The sequence below is a fragment of the Diorhabda carinulata genome, chromosome 9 (genome assembly GCF_026250575.1).
Source record: "Diorhabda carinulata isolate Delta chromosome 9, icDioCari1.1, whole genome shotgun sequence".
Taxonomy (NCBI): domain Eukaryota; kingdom Metazoa; phylum Arthropoda; class Insecta; order Coleoptera; family Chrysomelidae; genus Diorhabda; species Diorhabda carinulata.
Window position 1 is genome coordinate 6,391,979 of NC_079468.1, and position 27,495 is coordinate 6,419,473.

Below are 27,495 nucleotides of genomic sequence, written 5' to 3' on the forward strand. Positions count from 1 at the left end.
TTATCTGTGCCAATCTTCTCACGCATCAAACTAGTTTGAATGATTGTTTCATAAAATAGAATAGAATAGCCTTTAAAACAATAATTCAATTCCACTAAAAAATGAATTGCCTCATCAGTCACGATTCCGACTGTGATCCGCCCTCGCTAACTAGCGAAAAACTCAAAGAACGGTGCATTATAAATTGTAAATCTAGGGGAAGTCGGTGGGCGATAAAATAATTAACTAAATACAAAGTGTATTAAACAGTTTTTGAAGGATATGTTCATATTTTTCTCGAATATTATGTGTTGTATATCCATAATACAATGGTTAATACTTTAAGATATCCAAATAAAAACAAATATGGCTTTATTGTTCTTCAAAATATTCTCCATTAAGATCAATACACTTTTGCATGCGTTTCAACCAATTGTTGAAGCATTTTGTCCATTCCGATTGAGGTACCTCCAAAACATGTGATTTGAACGCATCAATCACTTCTTCAGGTTTAAACGGTGAGTTAAGATCTTTACGTTTGCTCTAAAACGTTTTTATTTGATCTGATGTTTGAGAGCTCATGTTGTCGTGATGGAGAATGATTCTTCTACTGCAATTGGATTCCCTGATTTTTTCGAACACTTCTGACAAACAAATACTGGTATACTATTCAAGATTGGCCGTTTTAGGTTGCTCCATTGAATGGTGGCGATAAATATTTCGGAAAAACAGGCGACTATTTGCTTCTAAGTGCACGAACAACTTTTGTTTAATTTGGCACATTATGAAAGCCTTATACAGTCGATTGTTATTCAGTTTCGGGCTCATATTCATAGATCCATGATCTAAATCTTTCCAACAGTCAAATGTTCATGCAATATCGAATGCGTGCAACTAGATCTTATAAGTTTCCGCACAGCATCAATGTTTTCTAGCCGATTTTGGACGATATTTACGAATTATTTCCTGTGACCAAGTGCATTAACGATTTAAATCCTAAAACCAGCGAAACAAGGTGGATCCAGATGGTGCTTCATCACCAAAAGTCGAAGCAAGTTGATCGGCATACTGATGATGGTTTAATCCACATCGAAAGCCATATAAAGCATCACACGTAAATGTTTTTTTTAACAAGATGAATGTTTGAAATATCTGTAAACAACTTAAATAGCACTCGAATGACAGCACGTTCTGAATACGTTCAACATATTAAAAATGTAAAACTTTAAAATGATTATGTCAGATTTGACATATTCATTCTAAATAAGAGACACAAAAATAAGCTAGAGAAAGTATTCAAAATAAATACGAAATGGAAGGTTGTTACCTAAAAATTGAAAATGGGTAAGTAGCAATCAGAAATTAGCAGTTGGTATTATCCCAAAAGAGTCAATATGCAGTTTTTCTAGTCAACTAGTTATGTAAAATATTTTTTATCATTAGTTTCTTGATATAATAAGAAATAATTGTCCTACGAAAGTTCTGCAATGACTTCAATTTAAAATTCAAACCTCAGCTATCATGGAAGGTTTTCAGTTCTATAATAAATTTGTCAAAATAATAAAGGACGATGGTATAGATTCGTTTTGAAAAGGATATGAACTTTCTATAATCTTTTGTGGGTAAATATTGTCTTGTCAACCATACTTATACGATTTCACAATATTGGAAAGTTTACTCTCTTTTCTTCGAAAAATGTAATTAGGAATGGTTAGGTTCTGATATGTTCTTTCTATTGATAAACCTCACAATAGTAAAGTAATTGGTATACATTTTATTCAATGTATTTTATTCACAGTTGCATTTGAAATCGCGTAATAGGGATTGTTTTGCTCCAATACCCATATTTTTTGGAAGATGAAATACCATTTGTGAGAAGTACATTAGTTTATGAAAATTTTTGTTTTGTAAAATCAGCTCCTCCAAAAACGAACAGAACTACAATCCCCTTGATCATCACATTCTTTCTAAGTATCATTTGAATATGCACTATAGAAGTTGGGACAATTGAAGTAATTGCATTAGTTTCATCATAAGCTTTTGATAAAAGATAAAACTTTATTCACTCATTTGATATCTCAGCATTCAATTATCGATCAGTTTTGATTTTATTTCATGTGTATTTTTATCAATAGAAAGATAGCTTTTCCAATATTAGTTTATTAATTCTTCTAATATTTCGTTCATTGCATTTTAAAAAAAATGGCTTAGATCTTTCTTAGCAATTTTCATCTATTTTTGGTAAACAGCTATCATAATTTGAAACAAATTGTCCAATTTTTATGAGAGAGTATTTGTAACTTGCATATTAGAAATGTATGTTATCAACTTATCTTTTTATCGTCGTTTTTCTGCTTTCAATTTTTTCAAGGATATTCTCGTAATTTTTTCATATTCTGTTTGGTTTCATTTCCATATACAAGTTCAATTTTATGGTTATTACTTTTTAGACCTTTTTGTATGTACGTTTTTCTTGACAAATCGTGTCGTCATTTAAAATCTCTTTTGACACGGTTTATCAAGAAAAACAAATGAAAATTTTTTGTATCTTTGTAGAAAACTTTTTCGGTTTTTCTGCATAGCAATTTTTTCAAAGATCTTCTCGTAATATTTCATATTGCGTTTGGTTTTATTTCCACATACAAGTTCAATTTTATGGTTATTACTTTTTAGACCTTTTCGCATGTTTATCTTGACGTGATTTTGATTCTTTTTTGACACGATTCGCCAAGAAAAACAAATGAAAATTAAAATCATCAATATTTTATCTCACATACATATCATACAAAAGTGGTTCTATCTATCCGACAAGAAGCTGATAAAAATGATTGTATTGATACTTTGGATGCCTTTGAATATGATCTGAACTTATTAGAAAGTATAATCTTTTCTTTTTCCGATGGGCAAGTACATTAACGTTTCTCCCTAATGTTTCTAACTATATTTCGTGGAAAGATGAGTGAAGTGATTTTGATATTCATGTTGTGAGAATGTTTTTGTAAATCTTCATGATTTTGATTCTCATTCGACACTATCCATCAAGAAAAACAAATGAAAATTAAAATTAATTTTATCTTTGACATAAGTCGTTCCACCTATCCGAGATCATACTTTGTATTTAGAAAGCAATTATCATTATAGTTGTCTATGAAAAGGTCAAATAACTCCAAAATTCAATTCATATCTAAATGACAGCATTTGAGTTCTCTAAATCAATATCTCTCACTTCCAAACAAGTCAATGTTTATCTGGGATTATGAAGTTATCAGTTTCTACTAAACAACCGAATTATTAACACCATTTCCGCTGCCATTAACCTTTAAATAGAAAAGAAGGTTCAGCATTGGTTATTAAAATAAAATTTAGATTTGATAAAGATCTAATTCTAGCTTCAGATAGTATATAACTTTCAACATAATATTCATAATTTACCTATATTTCCAGAAGGAAAAAAGATATCGTTATAAAATAGCAATCATTCTGACGATGAGAATCTATAGAATGATAAATACAAGATCAGAATTGAGCTCAGAACATCTGTTCTCTTTAAAAACAGATTAACTAATTTACAATGACATACGAATAGACTAGCCCCTGATTGAAATAATGGAGACGTTTCGAATAAAGGAGCTGGGAGAGAAAATATATAATCGAGAATAAATTTAACGAAAAGTCAAAACTGTTTTTGACTATAAGGAATTGAATGGAGGTAATAAATATAGAGAATATAACGGCTATGTAAGTATGGCAACGATAGTAATTGTCAAGCCTTAAATACATATTTACTTTCATACATGTAATTATTATTATCTGCATACTAATGCGATACTAATTCAACGTATTCTTGTTTAGACAGAATTTTACTTTCATATTCACTAATTTTATTAGCTATAAAATCATATTTTTTTTCCTTGTAACTATATTTTTAAATTTGTGACATGAGTTATGGCAGTTTCGTTTCATGTAAACTTGATAATTGATTATTTATTGTAGTGTATAATATCAAAGATGGAATTGTATCCTCGTGAAAATTTTTTAAAACCTCCATAAGTAAATATTTATTACATAAAATTTCATCTTCAATCGCCGAAAATGATTGACATCCAAATGTGATAACTACTGTTATATTAAAAAATTTGAAACTGAAAAAAGTTATTTATGTAAAAGAAATTCGTTGGGTGCCACATACGCTTAACGATTTCTAAAACAGTAGTCGCACAAGAGCCATTAAAAATGTTAAATAAGGATTAGCTTCTTATGAGGATGAAACTATGGGAGATAGAGAAGAGGAAAAGTATCTCTTATGGGAGGAAAGTTCAATAAGTATCCAGCTGTTTACATTGAATAACAGTTCAAAATGCCGCTGGTGTCGATAAAAGGTATGGTATGATTGTAGCAATCGAAGATAAATTGAAGTATGCTGAATGAAAAAATATAACTTAAAAAATTATTATAACGAAACGTGCAGCTTCAGTGATTCAATCTCTTATTTTTTCACTAAGAGTATGTTGCGCTTCCTTCAAAACTTACTAAAGAACCTAGTGTTTTAGCTGATCCGTTAATCCCACACCTTTTAAAAATTTTAGAATGTGGGATGGATGTAATTGCCCAGAGATATTCGTCTTATATTTCAAGCGCTTCCAGATGTAGTGCCTTAGTTTTTCACACTAAGAGAGAGAGTGTGGATAGAGGTTTCCTCCACTGTACGGCAAAATCTACAAGCCGCATTATCTGCTAAGTCTAACGTCTTCAGGTGTTTGCTGAAGCGACAGTATAGTATTCCTGTTGGTATTCGTAGATTGTTCTTACTTAGGTTGATACATTCAACAGATCTTTTCTATTTATAGTTTCCCAGTAGAGTCTTTGCCTGTCTCAGTTTATGTAGATTGTCCCAATAATTGATTTTGTTCCTATCTACCTTCTTTGACGGTGCTTTTCCATTGTTTTGTAGCTGATATCACAGAAGAATTCGGATCCCATAACGGGCTTGTCTGTTCCCGCCTTAGCAAGCTTCTCAGCTCTTTCTTATGAGATCAAAGGTATTTAATAATCTTTGAAGATCATCTTCATTTTCGGTACATATCTTGACGTTATGCATTATGCGCTATTGCACAGGCTTCTGATTTTTCGGTCACCCATTCCGTGGCCGTTGCTTAGTCTCACCTTTTTTTTATTTCATCCATTATCATGTTGAATAATATGGGAGTAAGCAAGTCTCCTTGCAACAGCTGTTGACTGGTATGGGTTTTGTATATTCTTCATTAATGCGGCCTGATATTTCTTTTCTGAGTAAATGTTTTCGATATATACAAGGGCACGGTAAGACTCATAATGACCGGAAAGACCCTACTGGACAGGGAAAGAAGTGAGAACATCAGAAAATTATGCAAAATAGATGACGTCAACGAATAGGTTTTATTAAGAAAGAAAGAATGGAATGAGCACATAAGTCGTATGGATAACAACAGACTACTGGTCAAGATAGCGCGCGATAAATCCCCATGGATTACCCGCGGACCCAGAAAAAGGTGAAGTGACAACCTTGAAGCAGGATAAGAGGCAATGATGTCGAAGATAAAACAGGCGACTACGCCTAATACACGGAAGAAGAAGAAGAAGATGTTTTCGATAAAGACTGAAAATGGTTATCTTGTTTCTTTGCTAGGTCGGAAAGTTTTCAGACAATTCTCATCTAGCGTCTTACTCCTATAATGAATTTTAGACAGTTTTTATCCTCTTTGTATAAATTCATTCCTTTAATATGAAAGAAAAGCAGAAGAGATGAAACAGTTTTGTTTATATATACTAATTTATATACTAAGGATCTAAATATTCCTTCCCGTGAAAGATAAAGGACTCCACTATGAAAAAAGGATAGAAATGCAATATAACTCTAACTAATTTCGTAGTAAAAATAATCATTGACAAGATAGACAAGATATGGAATTACTATTACTAGAAACAATGAATTGTAGACATTTTAAATAGTATCCCACAGCTTCCGAACTCACTGTACACATCAAACGCCTAAACTTTATGATATTATTTAATCCATTTAATCTTCAATTATTTTTTAAAAATTTCTAGCTAAACAGACAAACAAATAGGTAACTTACAAATTAGGTTGAATAATTTATAATAACTATGTTCTATGAGATTAATAATAACAAAAATTTCAACTCATTGACATCGAACAGCGGATATTTTTTACCATGAAGTTTCTCATAGTAATTTAACTATATGCAAATTTCTAATAAATGAATATTAGAAATCTTCAATAGTTCTCGTAGCGATGGAACGAAAAACGATATATGAATTAGTAATGTCCGTTGTAGGTAAAAATCTAGAGGGGGTACTCGCTTACGCGTGGGCAGTACATAAAACTAACCTATAATTATACGTATAAGTGTTTTAATTGTGGACGAATCGAGGTACGTGTCGTCATAGCGCCCCAGACGATGCAAGTACCTTTTGAAGTCTCTCGAACACCATCTCTCCACCGTTGGTCCAGCAATCTCTAGGGTATGGTAATGTGAGAGAGAGCAAAAGGTCAGCGCAAGTCAAGAGCCGCGTATACACGATAGGTGAAGAGTACATATATAGACCAAGCAAGAAGTGTTTAAAAAATTTGAAAACTGTAATCATCCCAAATTTGAAACTATTGAATATTATAATCAGATGAAATAAAACTATTAAAAATGAAAACAGTAATTCTTAGAATAAGCGAATAGAAAACATCATTCGAATATGAATACTGTATACTTTACGAGGATGGTCCAAGATATATCTGACCCAACAAAGAAAATACAAAAATTTTTGAAAAAAATATATATCTTTTTCAATGTAATCTCCTCAAGCACTATACACTTTCTATACCTTTTCATTGCTGGAAAATCTTTGACCACCGAACCATTTGTTGAAGTCTGGGAACAGAAAATAATCCGAGAGAGCTAAATCAAACTTTAATTCATTGATTTTGGCCATTGCTACGGTTGTGTGAAATAGTGCTTTGTCTTGATAAAACAACACTTTCTTCTTAGCCGTTTTTGCTTCACTCAAACTTTGCAAAAACTTCACATAAATCGCCACAGACAGTTTATTTTTCTAGATAGGAAATGAATATTATCCCACGCGCATCCTTAAAAATCGACGCCTACAAATGGAACAGTCTTTGACTTATTTGAAGCCGGTTATCCTTTTTCAGTCCATTTTCTTTCGAGTACGAAGTTATGAACTTACGTTTCATTCATGGTTATTAAACGGTGAAAAAATTTGGTTTTATTTCTGTGAAACATTACCAAATACTCGATGAAAATATCTTCAAACGCGGCACCCATCTTGCGCACAGCTTTCTCATATCCAAATTTTCAGTTACCGCAGTTTTTGAAATGCTCACTATGTCTACTAGTTCGCGCACTTTCAGTCGACGGTCATCCAATACCGCTGTCTCTTGTCTTCATTTCATTTGGTCGACCACTGCGATGCTGGCCTCCTCTAAACTTTGCCACCCAATATTTTACCATTCATAACAAAGGATCAGTTTCACACAGATTAGAATCTAGTTCTGCTGTTATATTAGTTGACCCAAAGCCTTTCAAATTAAAGTATTGTGTCACATAACCATGACCTATTTTTTCCATGTTTATAAATTCACTGAAAACATTTACTATTGATTGCTACCAAATAAATACTGAACAACGTAGCTTCTTCTTCTAATACAGTTGTAATTTTTAAGCAACTACCGCCATCTCTAGATCAGGCCAGGTACTTCTGGGACTATCTTCGTACGCACAGAAATATTCAAAAAATGAATGCTAAAGCGTGAGACAAATATCTTTTGAACGACGACTATAGAAGGTAGATCCAACCGTAGCCGATGCTCTGATCCTTTCCTTTTGCTTTCTTTGAGAATAGATAATTGCAAACATATGGGACACAGCAGTTCACTTTAAGTTATTCTGTGATATATCCCCAGAGTATTAAGGAAATACAACATACTTGTTTCAAAAACACGTGGCTAACAGATTCAATTCACTCTAACTTGCAAATAAACTTCGAAGGCGTACAGAAATAATCTCTTAAGGATACTATTGTCTGTATAGTAACTTGGGTAGATAGAAATTACTTCTCTTATAATTGCAGAGTACCTGGATGACTGAGATTTAGAAACAAAAGTAGGTTTCGATGTTAACAGCTAACGTCTTAGGATTCGGCACTTTACTTCAATAATTTAATGCTTTTTACTTGCGGGAAACTGTTAAAGAAAATATGTGAAGACGTTGCAAGCATATCTAAGTGTCATTTACTAAGTTCGCTTCAACTTTCTAAATAAATGAAATATAAAAATTGATCAACTGCATGCAACTATATTTATGTTATATAATAACTCCCGCGACTTTGTAAATTTAAAAATTTACGTAACGATAATTCAGTGATGAATTTCCTAGTTTATGTCTATGATATATTAAATGTGTATGAATCTGTCTGTAGAAACTTGATGTATGATTGAAAAAACTGGATGAAATATTTAAAATATCCAATATTTGCGAAAAAGCTATCCCACTAATAATTTTCTAAGTAATTCCCATGACTATTAACTATTTGCCCATTAATGTCCAAAAGTATTTTTGAACATGTTTCTTTATTAATATTGTTTCAAAGTCTTGAATAGATAAATCATCATCAATAGAGTTTTGCCCAACTAAAGTTGCTTCTAATGACATCAATAGTTTCGAAATTACTTTTTTTTCACACTGTACTGTAAAGTCGACTTTACAGTACTAATTTGAGTCCGAAAAATGGTACTTTACGGTATCCTTGTACTTTATAGTACTCTCAAAGTCTCCCAATAATAAGAGAGTAATCAAAGGAGCCATTTTTCAGTAAAATTATCAAATATGATATTTCATATTTTACTATGATTTTGCTTTTTATTTAAAACCAAAAATAGTACGGAAAAAAATATTACAATATGCGTCCGTGACGTTGTTATTACTTACTCGATTAGATATTCTTGACTCGGCTCCTTAGTCGCCTCGTCCATAAACATCTATCTCGAACCGTACTAAAACACTTTCCGGACTTATAACATAAATAACTATTATCAATCGCAAAAGTTATTAGAACATAATTAATCTACAATGTGACTTGAAAAATATTTCCACTAATACTAATTTTTCCATTTTTTTTTCTCCAAACGTCAACAATTTATATTTATGATTGATATTCCCAAAAAAAACATTCTGGGAGGAATGAAACCTTGTATTTCTTAAAAAAGAAAATTGTTCGATTTTTACATATTACACATACTTTATAATTAGATTCCCTTTCCACAATCAAATGATCTAACCGCCCCAAACCAAACTCATATCTTCATGTATCAGCTAATTGTGGTTAAGAACATTATTAAGAAGCATGTACACATTTCCTCTGGAATGACTAAAACTCTATTTTAGAACAGAACTTCCTATGCAATACTTATCCTTGGACCATACAAATATTTATGGACCAGAAAATATAAGGACCCCACGTTTTTGGTACCTTGTTCCAATCCTATATGTGGGTATGAATTTGTTGATCAAATCAATTCCTCCCGTCATTTGAATCGAGATTCTTTTTGGAATGGCCATTAGCGGATTTACTCCTGAAGAAAATGAATGTGTATATCCTACAGTGTTAGATTTCCATAATTTACTTTATTTTCATGTTTATTTTCATTATCCCACAGGACATATTTGTTTATATTTCTCAATAAATAGAAAACATATTTTTTTTATATTTTCTCATTCTAAAATTGAATTCGAACTGAAAATAATAAAAATATAGCAAAATACCAAAAAGTTGTTAAGTTTTTCCTGAAAAAGCAGCAATTGAAGTTTCATCAAAATTTGAACATAACTCCATTTTTTTACCATAGTAAAAGAAAGATCTGTTAGAAAGGGAATAATTTTTTTCCTTAATGAAATCAAGATGGTAACTGGCGAAAATAGAAAGTTACGCTTTCAATTATAAGTCACATGATATTGTTAACTGAACTACTTGTTCATTTTTTACATTAACCCTTTTAAAATCTGAATTGTCATGCAACTTTAGTTGCGGTTGGTCAGTAACGGATTAAGGTTTATATTGTGAAGTGAACAAATTAAAAAAAATGATGACATAAAACACACTGAAAGTGCAAAATAGTTATTTATGTTACAAGTGAGTGGAGTCACCTTTTTTATAGATGAATATGAACATATATATTTTTGTGCGACAATTAGATGAATCGAAAAAAGGCCTTTGCACACGAATTGCATAAAGTATTTTTCTACTAGCGAAAATTTGATAGAAATACAGAAATTTAATGGTAAATTTCTACACGTATTAGTGCGTAAAGTAAGTTCAATTCTTCGTCAGAAGAAACTATAAAGTTTTTATTGATTCATTATAAAATATATCATATATTTATTAATATTTTGTTGAACATTTTAATCAAGATTATAACAAATTAAGAAGCAATAGACGAATTCAGTTAGTAACAATACTAATATTAAAGGTACACTTGGTGCAATTATTAAATATGTCCAGCTCTTCTCTTGAGCACGCATAAATGCCAACTAAAAATAATTATTACTACATAAGTTGAAAAAATAAGTTGGAATGAGTACGATTTGAACCTGGGACCTCCCGCATGTGAGCCTTGTACTCTAGCCATTAGACTACGGATACCTTTATAATATTTTTTTTACGCACTACTGCCTAAAGTATGTTTTTTCAAGAACTAGTGCGTAAAGTGAAGTTTTATGCATTCGAAAGTCTATCTAAAGTACTAGCATGAAACCTTTTCTTTCGCCAAACAATCGATAATTAATCCAAATAATACTTCTTATTAAATTAATTTCTATTATAATCAACATGGTGACGTCGTTACCAAATGCCACTTTAATCCTTAGCGCATTTTATACGTTCTTTCTTTTCGTGATTTGATCGTGATAAATATTAACAAGACCCATCAAAATAATCATATATTGCTGACCACATAAGTTAAATTCCCATAAAAAAGTTTCTACGATTGCCATTAAATTATTAAATTAGTCGAGTAATAAAACGTTTAGATTATTGAGATATCGTTATTAAGAGTCATTATACCGAATATTCGAAATTGAATGAAATTTGATGCAAAAAACTGAACTGATGAGCCAGTGCTACGCATTTAATTGAAAAATTATTGGTAAAAGTTGTGTTATGTGATGTTATTATAAATTGAATGCTTTGTTTGTCTTCAGTTACTCTTGGAGTGATTGAAAGAATGACATAAATAATCGCCTATCAGCGATTTAGGAAACTCTTGGTGTTGGATCCCATTTTACATTGATAAAAAAAATTGTAACTCGTTAAGTACCTACCACATACAATTAACGATTTTCAAAAGACAGAGCGAATGGGAATCGCGCAGGAAACGTTAAAAATTTAAAATAATAAATAGACAATGTATCAACAAAAATAATAAAAAAGAGAAGGTCTACCAAGATAGTCCTGTATCTTTCGTAAAAAACAATTGAGTCTGAAGATTAACGTACAGTTTCAGCAATCTTGTAGGTACATCACAAGATATATGTTTACTTCACAGGATGGAAAGCAGTTAAAATTTTCACTAGAAAATAAAGTAAAACTCATCAAACATCCATCCTATTCGCCAGACTTGGTCATGTGTTATTTTTCAACCTGAAGAAAAATTTACGAGGTCGACTTTTTCACTGTGATAGGAAGAAATATCACAATATTTCATATCATTATTAAGAAAAATACAATTTCGTGTTCAGTTTTCCTGTCAGTGACTTGAGATTTCAGGGGTTACTGAGTTATAGGCATTTAATGTTGCGAATTCAGAACTTATATTTAAGTATATTTTCTAAATTATACGTTCAAATATTCAAAAATAAATTATGAAGTTTTAATATATACTTACGTATGTCGATGTAGTAAATAATTCTAAACTACTATTTGGAGGTCAGGGGAGACTCATGCCCTATGGTTGACAATCTATCACTTTTACAGGGACAACCAGTAAAAACTAAAGTTAGTAAAAATGAAATTTTCAATCGATTTTTTAACAACTTGGTATTCCTTCTTGAACTCGATAAAATTTATGGTTTAAGAGATATGTCGATTTTTAATTCATTCTACATGCCAAGGGAACCGTTTGCTATAAAGAGACATTCTGGGAAAAATTATCATAAATTGTGATTATACATTGAAAATACTTACATAAGTTATTAAAACACAATCAAACATTTCTAATTGAACAGCATACTGTCGAATATCGTGTTTTTGGAAGTTTATTCTATCGATCAATTCATTTCTTGTGTTTACAGGTGTTCCATATACCAAGCTTTTGAGGCTTTTAAGAGACAAAAAATGAATATTGTATTTACTTCAGGAGAACATGATGGATATGCAAATAAACATTCCCGACCAATTAGGAAAAATGTTATTTTTTATATTTAAATAGTTAATCTTTCTCAAGTTTCTTATGCCTGTAATATAAACTTGGATGGTATGTAGTACATTATGTTTATTTATTCATTTATTAGTTCTACAAGAAACGTTTTATTGTGTTTTTGTACCTCCTGTAAGTATTTCTAATAAATATTTACAACTTATGATAATTTTCTCCAGAATAGATTTTATCGAATTACACAAAGAGTTCCTTTTTGTTAAAAAATTGATTGGAAAATTCATTTTTGCCATCTATAGATTGTACAGGATCTCTCTGTGAAAGTTACCGATTGTTAACCATTGGGCATAGCCGCCCCTGGCCTTTATGTAGTGATGTATAATTATTTATTCCGTCAAACATACTACATGGTCATACGTAATCATCCATTAAAAATCATAATATTCGAAAGTATAATTTTTAAAACTCAGAAACTAGGGGTCGTATAAGAAATTTATTTTCCTGTCACAGCATCATTTTGTAAATTTTCTGTTTAGCTTCTTTGCTCATTACCTGGATCGATATAAATTATTAAGACTACTAATTGATGTATCTGTCTAATAATATATTTATTTTTGTTTATATTTGATAAATTGTAGGCTATCCAACTAAATTTTCTTACATTTTATTTTTTTTCTTATGTAATTAACACGATATTCGACAGTATGCTGTTCAATAGAAATGTTTGATTGGGTTTCAATAACTTATGTAAGTATTTTCAATGTATAATTACAATTTATGATAATTTTTTTCAGAACGTCTCTTTATAACAAAAGATTTCCTTGGCATGTATAATGAACTAAAACTCTACATCTCTCCTAAACCATAAATTTTATCAAGTTGAGCATAGACTACCTTTTTGTTAAACAATCATTGAAAATTTCATTTTTACTATCTTTAGATTTGACAGGTTGTCCCTGTAAAAGTTACGGATTATCAACCATTGAGCATGAGCCGTCCTTGGCCATTAGATAGTAAGGTAGAATTATTTATTCCGTCAAACATACTACATGGACATACGTGATCATTCATTAAAAATTCATAATATTCCAAGGAATAATATTTAAAACTCAGAAACTAGGGGTCGTATGAGAAATTACTTTCATACATCTACTCACTCACACATTTTGCATCAAATCCCGTTGATATTACCTGTAATCTATAGAGGCTATTACAAAATTCTGAATCTGGTAATTGTAAGTAGTATCCTTAAAAATTTTCTGTCTAGCTCTGGTTCTCATTACCTGGATCGATATAAATTAATAAGACTACCAATTGATGTATATGTCAGATAATATATTTTTAAGTGATTTAGTGCTATAATTTGAAACATGCAGTGAACATGCCAACAATACAATCCATAAGAATGACAACAATAATCGAAGTAGAGGAGAAAATTGTAAACGTGGCGCCACGTCCGCCATTCATTGACGTTTCTCAACTTCCGAAGAAGAAATAATGGCTAACTTCAATCCGGAATATATTCACCTACTTGGATTAAATGTAACGATTTCGTTGTAACGAGTAACGTGCCCCATAAGATATAGTCGTAGCCACGGCGTACGTTACAATTTGAACAACAGTTATTTGCATATAATAGAAACGCAAAGAGCAACAGTATTTATAGCTGACAGATCTGATGAAGCACATTTTCATACATAACATTATTTTGTGTAATTAAATTGTAGCGATACGTGATCTCGACGATAATATCGAAGATAAATGATGTACAAAACTACTGAATAGATTAAATATTTCCCTTGTTATTGTTATTAAGCAATCGTTGTAGAATATCATCGTCGTTCGGGAACTGGACCACAGGAAATGTGACATTCTTTCGTAATATTTATTTAACAGGTACATGACAACAGTGAGTAATCGATTTGTAATGTAAACACATTCATGCTCTACATAAATAACTGTGTAATTCAGCGGTTTTCCTAACAATGCTTTTTAAAACTTTCTTCACGGTCGAATCTAATCTGTACAAGCAACCAAACGAACATTGCCGTAGAACTATTTTATAAATAAGGTTGTGGAGCATTTGCCAGTAAATAGCCATCAAAATTGCACTTTTCATGTGTAAATACATCGTACAAAATTTGTATACAGGTTTATTCTAAAATATGGAAACATCTAAATATCTCCTAAGCCGATAAAGATAAAAATATCTCAGCATGGTTAACAAAGTAGAATATTAACACTAGTTACATAGATCTGATGAACGACAAACATAATAGTATATTATTCACTAGTGTAAAATGAAGATTATTATTCACGAGATGAAGTTTAATATCACGAGCATTAGCGACTGACATTAATCAACGAATTAATAATAACTCATTATACAAGAGTAGAATACTATACTTTATCCACGACTTTTAAATATTGTGGTTAAAATTTTTTTGTTGGAAAATTTTATTATTATATATATTATTAATAATGTTATTTTATTTATTTTTATTTATTGTGGTTACAAGAGGATGGTATTTATTTATACTTGTTAAAATAATTTCTTTAGTCAATTCTGAATCCATATGATTGACAACAAATTTAATGAGGCAACTTCAGCAGCTTCTCTAATTTCTGGTTATGTTAGAGAAAAGTCACTTCAATTTAAATGTTCAATATAAATATAGATCTGCGAGCATAGTTTTTTTTTGTGAGAAAAAATTGAGTTGCTATTGAAAAAAAAGTTTTACACAATTCGGCACTAATATCTGAATATACAATCAAATTTTTTTAGAACAACATATATTTGGAAAGTTTCAGCTATCTTTAATTTAAATTCTAGTGATATTCTGACAACAGGTCACAGGTTCGAATCTGATCTAAGAAAATTAACTTCTTCAATTTTTTTATGTTTCAAATGGTAAAATTATGAAAACCGATTTTTCTGTAGGAAACCAACATAATCAAGGTAAATCAAGAAGGTATCTGATAGTAGTGATTAGTGATTCATTAATCATTGCAGTGAATAATGGGTATCATTAAGGTCAAGCATCAGACATAATGGGTACATTATACAACAGTCGTGGATAAAGATCATTTTACTCGTTTCCTAAAATGTTCAAGAAAAATAAAATAACCAAAATGTTAACCAGAAGCTCAGCAACACTACATAAAATTTTTCATTCTGCATTTATTACAAGAATACTCAAAATAGTAAGAATCATTATCATTTGTAAAAATAGTAGAACTAATTCTAAAATAAAAAATGCTACAAGCAGCAAACCTTTTTGACAGTAACCAAGTCTTTAACAAAATTTTTGAATCATTTTATACAATGACAACACAAACAATCACTATTTTTATAAAGCTTCAGTGGCAAGCAAAAATCATATGATGAAGTTAGATGCAAATTCAATTAATAGAATCCTTAACACGTTTACGAGTTGTTTAGAGAGATTGAGAATATTGAAAAACGGAAAGACGAAAAACTGCTACAGAAAATGATATAAAACCTGCTACATAATCCTCCAGACCAGTTGAATTTTCTACAATACAGGATTTACTGAAGCCGAAGCTTGAAGTTTTCTAAATAAATTGTGAAAATAAAACAAAATTTTCTGATGAATCCATGTTTTTCCTCCACTCTGAAGTGAATAGATATAATTAGCAGGCTTGATTTAGACATAATTACCATTGAATAAAATAGAAACATTTCAACTACAGCGAATAAATACATACAATTTATTTTAATTGATCATAGTTCAAATAGTGACAAATATTTTGATTCTAGATCAGAAATAACATATTTCCCACTAGGATTCCTTGTCATTTTCTGATGACATACTGTATTAACAAGATTATGATACACCTTATTATACCTGTGATGTATATAATTTTATGCAGACATTATTCCCACAGAGATGGATGGAAGTAAGTAATTAAAATCTTTGGTTTCTTAAGACTTTTAAATGCCAGTAAAGAGACATTGTGCAATTTCACTACCTCCTCGATCGACTGTCCCACATCATATACCAAGTTTCATCCACTGTATAGTCATAAATTGTGCTTTCAAATGTCCGAAATTTTCTAAAATAGGAGCTTCAGGAGTTAGAGGTATACAAAGTTAAAGAAGGATCAACAACTCTAAAGCTTTCAGTAGCACAACTAAATCTTATTTCTCTAGTTTATACTTTAGTGAAGTTTCTTCAGAAGGTGATGCTAATTTTTTGTAGTTTTTCATAATAAATTTTCATTCTTCATTCTTCAATTTGTCAGTTTACTTCGATACAAGAATCACACGGCATTGTCCTATAATTGAGCTCATACAAGAATTAAGTTAACTATTCACCTCACCCATCTGGTTCAGCACCTTTCAGCTTCTAGGTCCTCTTGAAAACAGAAGAATGTTTTTAAACCATTCCTGATATTGAGAATGCCATGATAGAGTAAATGGACTTAACTTAAATTTGGGCTTACAAATAGATTGATTAAAATTGTTAATTTTCTTAACGGAATACTTCACTAAATTTTTATACCAGTTATATTTGATTGTACCGCTACTGTATCGCACGCGTTCTAACGTAATACTATTTGGTTCAATGTCAAATTGTCTAAATGTGGGAACTCCATTAAAAGTGAAAACAATACACTTTGTTTGCTACCTTAATAACATCATTGCAATTTCATGAAGTCAAAACATTTGCAGATTGTTAGTTCATGGATATTGAATTCTAGTTCCCTCTTGTGACCTTTATGTAACGTTTTGAGAACTGTCCATTGTGTTAATTTAAGTCCTGATTAATTGCCTCGGTTAAAATTATACCAGAATGGAGTTTTCTCGGTCAACGATTATGCACTTTTTTGCAATAGTTTAGTTAGATTATAGAGTAGAGGACATACGAATAGGAAACTATAGAATTATGAATGGAATTGTTAACTGGTATGTTTATTTCGTCAAGGATAATTGATTTACTTAGGTTATTGCTAATTATTCATCCCGTTTATCTTACTGCCTCTCAGGAAATATTATTCTTTGGCAACATTTGTATGTATTGGAAATTTTTTCGGTACTGATGCAACAGCTAAAAAAACTTTATTCCATCTATCTTTGAAACTGGTACAAAGCCATTTCAAAGTAATATAAAAGTTATATAACGATATCGCTAGTATAATGAGTTTAAGTGTATAGAAATCCATAACGGTCCTACAAAGTAAAAACATGTGTCAAAATATATCAAAATATGGGGAAATGGATCTAAAATGGAAAAAAAAACCAGAAATGACAGAAGAGAAGAATGATAATAGACAGTTATATATATTTGGAAACTATAATCAATAAGAAATGTAGCAAAGAAATGGAAATCGATCTCAGGTTAACTGAAGGCATCAGATCTAAAATTCAAGCAGGTTTGTAGGAAAACAAAAATTATTCAAATAATCTTAGAAGGAGAAAAGAAGTATGTAATCTGATCCAAGAGGTTACAGGAGTATATGGAACGAATGTAGAATAATAGCCGAAAGGAGATAGCTTGAAGAATATTAAATGAAGAAAATAAGTAGGAAAGTGGCAGTATTTGCTGAAAAACATATCAGAAACTAGAAAAGTCTGAAATAAAAATAGTGAAATGGAGAAAGATTATGAAGCTATGAGAACGAAAAACTACTAAATAGCATTTAACTATTTGTATACCATAAAAGCAGTGAGTATCTTAATGTACGGTTATTGGAAAAATTTATGTCAAATGGACAAATCATTAACTAGGTGGATTAATTGAGACATTTGTATGGAGTTCAAAGCATTGACTAGCTTTCAACTAGAATGGAAATTGATACATAAAAGATTCATCGGGTCGAGGACTGTAATAATTATAGAAGTATTCCATTGAACACGCGTCTAGTGTTTGATCAATTCTGGTTATGGTAAACCTAGCCACCATTTTTGCGTCTGAAAACTTCGTATAATCTGTAATGTAACCAGCCAGAGCACTGCAAACTCTGAATCCTCTTACATTTTTTCTTCGTATTGAGATAAGATTCTTGACATTTAATGCAACATTTTCCACTAGATTCGCTGAACTGTAACTCTTCTTGACATTCCTATTAAGAAGCAGACACTTTTGTAAAAGTCTTCCTACATTTTGATAATACAGTAATCACTTCTTCATCTTGCAACTTCTTTTTTTCGTTTACAAGTTATTACATAAATTGCTGATGTCAAAACCTTGACGTTTTGTTTCCCTTCACTTAAATTATTATGTATAATAGGCAATGGATTAACTATTCATAAGTTTGGTGTTTCTTTTTTTTGCAGCAACTGCATTGCACTGCAGCAAGTATTTGGTGTACTATAGACATTTACATATTTAATTTATTGAAGAAGTATTCGGCAAAGAAAGGCCATTTATATTCTGATTTGACTGCGAATGAGAAATCTGTTTGGGTCCTCACCTAGACTTCGATAGACTAAATATGTGTGTTAGGATCCAGCAAGAGGAGTTTTCTACAAATAGACAAAAAGCTTACATTGTTGTCTATTTTCCAATATTTTTTTCAACAAACACTCTTGAAGCATTTGCTGTATGTTACCTAATCTCCGGGGGATAAGTCCACGAGGTACGGGGAATGAAGTAGAAGAATACACCCAAATTTATTAAAAAGTACCTGTGTTTGACGAGTGACATGGGGTCGAGCGTAGTCGTGAAGAAGTAGTACTTCCTCGGTCAGTCGTTCTTTCCGACGATACTTGATTGCTCACTGGAGTTTGATAAATGTTTCACAATATCTGTCTGAGATCATTGTCGTCCCAGGTTGTATAAAATCGATAAAGAGTATTCTTTTCCTATCCTGACCTTTCCTACATACTGCGTTTGTTTGAAATTCTCTAATGGTGGTCAGCCAGAGACACCACTGACAAGATTGTTGTTTTATTTGAGGAGTGTAACGAAACACCCACGTTTCATCTCCTGTGACAATAGAGTCTCTCCGTAGTCCTTACCTAGTCAATGCGTTATTCTCAGCAATCGAGGGACCCATCGAGCACTTACTTTGTGATAACCGAAGTTTCTATCAATGTTATTTCATTTCCTATGGAAATTTCCAGGAATAAGTTCAACAAGTTTGCGGTTAGTAACCCTCCGATCTTTCAGCAGCTTACTATTGAATTTTGTGGACATTCACATCCAAAACCGGCAGTTTTCTAATCCGTTGTTCATCGTGAACTTTCGTGTGGCAAGCCCTGGACGTGCTGAACAGACATACACTCTTCACCATAAACCTCAGTCAGTTGCCGATGAATCTCCATGAACAATAACGTCCTTGCGAAGAGAAGCTGAATTACTGCTTGAGCCTTGCAATTGGCGGGATCGGCGATGACTTCCTGATGTCTGTATGCCATAGGTAACCTTCCTTGTGATACAACTCAACTTTGCTGTTATAGTAATTTTCAAACGATAGAGCTTTAGCTTCCGGGTGCCAACTGTTTTTACAAGAAATAAAGTATATTCAGGTCAATGAAGAAAATTAAACAGTATTTTAGAAAAATTAAGTTTTTTACTCCTAATTTTTATTAAATTAATTGTTGTTCTATTTCTATCTTCTCGCCACTTAGCATTAATCACTGAAAAAAACTCTTTCAGTAAATGGTGAGGTGGCGGGAACAGAAAGGAGATATTGGACAATTTTAGCTATGTTTTTAGTTGTTCTGAAGTGTTTACTAATAAATGGCTCCACTTTTAGCCAGTACTCATTTAAAGAGAGTCTTTGTTTTTTCATATTTTTTCAAATATTAATTTGAAATTTGTTAATTCCGAATATAAATCATCCATACCAATATTGCGTCTGTACAAATTTAGATTATCTATAATTTTCTCAAAAAGATCAAATATGACTGAAGACAAACAGCTAATCAAAGAAATCTATTTAGTCTGATTGAATCAAAATATTTCTCTGAATATAAATTATGATTATAAATAAGAAGTAGGAAGTTATTAATATTTAATACTTTTTTTGTTTAATGGCTTATCATTCTTTCTTCGAATTAGCTCAGTCTATAAACCAGTCGTATTGTTATAAACATCTAAGACAGTCATCGTCCAAAATAACAGAGTAGTTACAAATTGGTCTCCAATTAAGTAAAATTGTATCAATTGCTGGTAGAAGAGATAGCAACTATGTGTCGTCTCATGTTATACCTTATTACTTAACAAAAAAAATAACAAAAACAAGGTCCACGCGAAAAAAGGTTATGCTCTGAGAACGCACACACTCGCAGGTCTGTCAATTTGTGGCTGCGCTGCACTGAGCGACTAAGGCCCTTTTATCACGAAGTTATTCAAATGTTACGCGACTGAGATGCAAATCATGGTCGTCTACTGGTATGCTACTCGCTTTCTAACACGGCGCTACGCATTGGCAACGTATTGGTCGAGATTGTGAAGATAGCGTTGGCATTAATATTGAAGACGAATGCGGCGATGGTGTTGGCAATGGTCGAAATTGTGGAGATGCGTTGGCATTGATAATGAAGATGAATGCGGAGATGGTGTTGGTATTGGTCAAGATTGTGTAGATAGCATTGGCATTGATACTTTAGACGAATGCGGCGATGGCGTTGGTAATGGTTTATATTCTATACTTATCTGGGTATTATAGGGATGAGAAAAATTATTTGTTACTGATTGGGATCCATTTCCTTCATCGGTGTCACGTTGATTAATTTCGTGGATTGGTTTTTTTTATGTTCCCAAAAATAGACGCTGTTGATAATTTAATAAATGGTAACGTGAAATCCATCACCTCATTTAGGTAATATGGTTTCTTTTTTTTTGTTCCAGCTCCACTTTTTCCGAGTTTCATATTTTATAATTCATAATACATTACGAATATTTCGCCATTTCTCTTTACACTAGGCACCTGTAATCAAATATTTAATTATGGTTTTCATTTCAGGTATTTAGAGGAACGATGTACATTTACAAGCTTGGCATCATATTTTGCAAGAGGAAACAATACAATATCTACAATTGTAATTATTATTTGGGATATACCAAGTCGATTAGGATATGCCAATACCAAACATTGCGGATTGGAAGAAGATTTCTGAACGTTTCCATCTGCTATGGAATTTACCTAACTGGTTAGGTTTTTTGGATAGCAAGCATATAAGAATAGAAAAGTCACCTAACACTGGTTCAAACAATTTTATCATTCTATTGTCTTAATGGCTTGCGGAAAAATCTCCGGTCTTAAGCAATGCAACAGGATGAAGATCAATAAACACAATAAACAGAGAATACCTGAGTATCTTCAGATTTCCCCGCTTTCATCACCACAAAATTATCTTGCCAACTATCTAATAACGCCATATGCTTTAATACATTGGCAATCTAATTATTGTGAATAAATTTGATTTCTATACTTAATTAACCCAGGAACGGTCACTACTCTATTCATAACTCGATAGGTTGCGTGCTAGATTTTATAAAAAAATATATTTTTAATAAGTTTATTCATGAATATTATTAGAAATGTAACTTTTTAAATAAATTTTGAAAAAATAGTTAACAAAATAAAGTTAAAAAATATAGGTTTGAGAAAAATATAAACTACAAAGTTCTTCAGTAGAATTATTACCACATTTAATACAAATATAAGTAATTGTTTGACTGTGTTCATTAAATACTGGAGAGACACAAGTTGCACACTGATGTTGTGTAAATCGGTTCTTTCTTTTGGGGCAATATGTACATCTTACTTTTGCTGATCCACCTGATCTTGTAACGGAGCTACAGTCTACGTTGGTCTCTTGCCAATAACTTTAGATATTTTATTGTCGAAGAGGAATAGACAAGTTTGGAATCGAAGAGCGCTTGATTAGATGAGTGAATTTTAACTGTTTTGAGAGATCCGAAATAAAAAGTAATAGAGCATAAAAAACTGTTAGTGGCCAACGATTACTAATTCGTGCTACGGAATATCCGGACTTTAGTCGATCTACAACATCTACCCCACCTTTCGTGGAATTATAAAATGTTATAATTTCTGGCTTCTTTTCTTGTTTGGTGGACGGATCTATTGAATCATCATCATGGAGAGTAGTAGCATTAGAACGTTTTTATTACTTCTTGGAATATACGACGCAAGAATACAGTGATTGTCATCTTTTTCCGTAAACAATAGTACTGCATACTAGACTATGTTTTACTTGAACAAACTCGGATGGGATCTCCCATTTATTGTATTTATTCTTTCGAAGTGTACCAAATAAAGTCAGTTTGTGATTTAGAAGTAAGGCACTTCTAGAGGGTAGAGTATTTTAAGCAGACTTGTAAAATTTTATGAGCAAAATATCGATATTGCTAGATTTTTTCTATCATAGCGACCGATCGCGGTTTAAAAAAATATTGATATTAAATATATTGATATTAAGATATTGATATTAAAAGTTTGTTCCACCATCATTTTGTAATGTAAAGCGAATACGGCTCGGGTAGCGTGTGACCAGAAAGAAGGTAGCGTGCTACTGATATCAAACGCGTCGTCGACGTGTCTCGTCGTGTGCGAAACTAGCTGAATATGTATGGCGACTACTCACAAGCGACGCGTAGAATACGCGTACGAAACACAAATCGTTTGAGAGTCGCTTAGTGAGAGAAAGGCCTAAGTACAGTGCAATCTCGATATAACAAATCGGAAGGGAACAAGTAAATATTCGTTATATCAAGTAATTCGTTGAACTGAGGTTTTTTAGGTTGAGGTTAGGTTAGTCTAAAATTCCTTATAAAGGAATTTTACTTTCCATCAAACAACAATGATTGTTTTACGAACAAAAGCGTGTCGAAACCTGTCGCGACATGAATCTCATACCATGAGATTAAGAGTTATACATTGGTAGGTTTTGGGTTGACAAAATTTGTTAATTAGAGGTATTTATACTTCTTCTTGATAGTTGAAAATTCGTTATAAAGAGGTTGTTCGCAAAAAATGTTCGTAATGTAAAGGTATATTTTACATTGACTTTTATGGACAATTCAAGGGGATTACGAAGAATTGGTTAAATCGAGGAAGTCGTTATATTGAGGTTGCACTGTATAACACATAATAATGTGTTTACATTTTGATGCTTAAAAGAGTATTTTATTTTTATTCAACAGTAAAAAGTATAATTTAGTGAAAAACATTCTAATACTGTTTAAAACATTATATTTGAAAACTCTAGTTCTCTTTTAATGTCATATTATCAGTATTTCTTGCAAGTATATATGTATAAAAATTATTCTATTGTCCTGTGATTCAAACAAAATCATACTCATTTTACTATCGATAATTATTTAGATACATATTATCAAATATTTTATATTTATAAATACTTATTGATACTAGGAAATATGTTAGTATGGAAAATTTTCGGAAATTAGAGTTCAAAGAATCAATTAGATGTACTACCATATTCATCCTCAAATAAACATATCAAGTAAATATTACATTCGACAGCAAATCTCTATGTTTTTTAATAGTCACAACTATTCACAACTTGAATTTGGATAATAAGGATTCAAAAGTAAATGAAGCCAAGGTTTCTTATAAAGGACGATATTAATAATTCAGTTAAATAATTATTACTTTGGAATCGATGATAATTATTGTGTTTTACGTAAGAAATAAAGTGTAAGAAGCAAGTGTTTCAAACACCGCCCTTCAATTAACTACCGACCAATAAAATCAATCGATTAATTTCTAATTCACATGACTAACAAATATATCAGTCTTTATATAATTTATGATGATTTGAGGCAATAGCATACCGCAATATTTATAATTTGTTTTTTATACTGTTCATGATAGATTCAAGGATGTTCACATTTTTTGTTTTGAATCTATTTGTTATGGTAATTGATTATATTGTAGTGCATTATGCTTCTAGTAGACTGTTGTAATATATATATTTAGATTTAGAGGATTTTCACCACAAAAGACAGGTTGGGTATAATCATTTTTGCATAATTCCTACTTCTTGCGTCAATACATAAAATAGATACGCCAGTAACATAAATAACAAATGCTTTATTACTTAGTCCTTAGACAGAATAAAATATTGTTGATGGAAAAATATAATAACCCATGATTAGAATTGACAATGTCCTCACCTACATTATTTCAATAACCAGGAAATTCATTTTTACATTCACTTGAACAGATAATCTTAACAAAGATAAATGAAGGCTACTGCTAAAACATTCATTATAAAAGAAAAAATGTTATAGGTTCCTATTATATTTAAACAACTTTACTTCAATATTTCTCTACCGATTACACTACTTCACCAACTTATTGCATAACTCAAACAATAACTTGCCTATAAATCATGGGGGCCGTAATAACTCCTCCAACAGCTCAGAGAAAGTCTTGCTGAACTTCATCAACATATTTTCTTTCAATGCAAAGTCAAATCATGCCCAGTTGATACGTAATCAGTAGCATATACGTTAGACGCAGAGAATGAACTATCTGGAGGTAATCCTGGAGATAAAATTAATCAATATAATAGGAGAAGCAATTGACGCTACTATCGCAAGGTATCATCTTCTTCTTCGCTCCCATGTGGGCTATGATATTGACTATTATCACATTATTAGCTGTAAAGCGAAATAGATAAGTGGTTGATTCCCGAAAATTATGATACTTAAACGAATTGTTGCGAAATCGAGTGAGAACATTTTTTTAAAATTTTTTCTTTATTATATATAAAAATATCCCTTCGGGAAATATTTTATTACAATTACGATCTGATCCAAATAGATCAATAAGTAATTTAATTCTACTACACGCAAAATTAACTAAGGTCTGTCTCTTTAGCAATCCTTATGTTCTAACAATTATTTACACTATGTTATCGTGCACAATAACCGAAATATACTTCGTTTTTTAACTGATACTATACTAGTGTATAGTGTATAGTGTATATATAGTGTAGTCACTAGTTCGAAAGATTTGGTCCTCTTAAATCTTCTGTTCAAGTTCACATTGTTCAGGAGCTTGATTTCCTCAACGTTGATGTGATGTAGAAGGCGTTGTTCGTGGTTTCCTGCGAATCTTTTGATGGTCTCACTAACAGTTTATAAGTCCAAGACCCTGTGGAGATCACAATTTCTGTAGTACGAAGGGGCGTTGACTATGCTCCTCTGCACTTTATTATTCTAGAATCTCTGTATTATGTCTAAGTTGGTGTTTTTGACACGTACTCAAAGATGTGAGCCATATGTCCAAATTGGCTTTAGTATTTGTTTGTACAAGAGCACTTTATTGTTTATGGTCTGAGCAGAGTTACGTCCGAGTAGCCAGTATATTTTTCTAAATTTAATATCCAGTTCCTTCCTTTTCTTCTTGACGTGAGCCTCCCAACGTAGCCTGGCATCCAAAGTAATATCCAGATATTTTGTTGTTTTGGAATGTGGTATTTGGGTATTATTTAAGCTAATGGGAATGTGTTGATTCCTTATATTCATAAAGTTCACATGGACAGATTTTGCTTCGTTCAGTTTTATTCTCCACTGTTTTGTCCATTTGTTAATTTTGTGAACAGAGGCTTGCAGGTCTCTTGCCGCTCCATTATGGTCATTACCTACTGCCAAAACTGCAGTGTAATCAGCAAAAGTGGCTATGATGTCATTCTCTAGGTCAGGGATATCACTAGTGTAAAGTAGGTATAGGACAGTTCCCAGTACCCTTCCTTGTGGTACCCGTGCATTAATTTCTTTTTATTCAGAGTGAGCGTTTTCTTGTTTTATTCTAAACGCTCTGTGTGGGATATATGACCCTAGTAGTTGAGAGTATTGTCTAGGCAAAAATTTTCATAATTTATACTTAAGTCCGCCATTCCACACTCTGTCAAATGCCTGCGAACACGATGGAGCAAACTTAAATTGAGATTCCGTTATTAGCAATACTTTAAGTACTATAAATAAATTATCGAGAAGATTATTGTTTTGATTGATGAATTTGTTATCGTTATGCAAAAAAATTTATATGAAATATGTTCTCATTTATTGGCTTATAAAGTACTTAATTAATATTCATAAACATAGGTATCAAAAGTGTTGAAATAACTGTTACTCATAATTAATATTTTCAACTCATTAAAAAAAAAATTGGTCTCGTATAATAGAATAAGAAATAATTTTAATGGACAATATATGCGGTGTATAAATATCTCGATTTTGATATGGATAGTTAACAGATTGAATTTAGTTTTGTTTCGAGATGTAATAAAATTGAAATGATTTAACATACCGAGTGAGTTTTATGTATGGAACGACTCAATTATCTCTAAAACGGCTTGTACGATTATTATAAATTTTTGTATATAAAGGTCTTGTGATACGGCCGGAAATATGATGGTATATTTATTGTTGTTAGATCTTTCCTTTCTCCAGAAAATAAATGAGCTTTGCTATTTCAAAAGGATCACTCTCTATATTTTTCGCTTTTCGAAATCCTTAAAACATACTTATTATTTTTCATTGAACGTTCCCTATACCTAAATGCCATAATTCGGAGTTATAGCTAAATTTGCGTTATCTCCGCCGAAGTTAAAATAATACATTTAGGTGGCTATGACTATACCAAATTTGACGTATCAATAATTTATTATTGTTTAAGTTTATTGAAAATCACAATGGATCGCTTATCCAAAAAAGAACAAATTGATATTTTAATCATATAGAGATATGGTGATAGACCAAAAAACGAGTAATATCATTAATAATGTATATCCTAACGGAAATCTCATAACAAGATCTACTGTCAGTAAATTGATAAAACAGTTTAACGAAACTGGTTCAGTAAAAGATTTATCCAAATCAGAGCGCAGAAAAACTGCATCAACTGTATGTTTTCTAGAAGTCGTAATTTTTCAACTTCACAAATGTGGATCTCCTTCTAACATGACGCAAACATTTAAAGATTTGTCTTCAGTTGTTGTAGGTTTTCTGCGCCATGATTTGAATACATATTTTACTGCACCAGTTTCGTTGAACCTTTTACTAACTTACTGACACTAGACTTACGAGAATTGTATTAGCACATGAACT